Below are 232 nucleotides of genomic sequence, written 5' to 3'. Positions count from 1 at the left end.
TGTACGTAGGCCTATTTAATTATGTATGAATGTTCTGGATAAATCAAATTCACACTTTCTTTAACATCCTACCAGACAATTAAGCATATATATTTCAAAACCTAAAACAGTACATCATGATTTCTTTCCTACGACACAAAATAAAACCATTTTACCACAATTAGTACCACCATCACCTAAATACCAGTCCCGAATCATCCACTCGCATCCGCAGGCCTCTTTCACACCATAT

The sequence above is a fragment of the Penaeus chinensis genome, chromosome 2, assembly GCF_019202785.1.
Source record: "Penaeus chinensis breed Huanghai No. 1 chromosome 2, ASM1920278v2, whole genome shotgun sequence".
NCBI classification, from domain to species: domain Eukaryota; kingdom Metazoa; phylum Arthropoda; class Malacostraca; order Decapoda; family Penaeidae; genus Penaeus; species Penaeus chinensis.
This window is presented reverse-complemented; position numbering follows the sequence as displayed.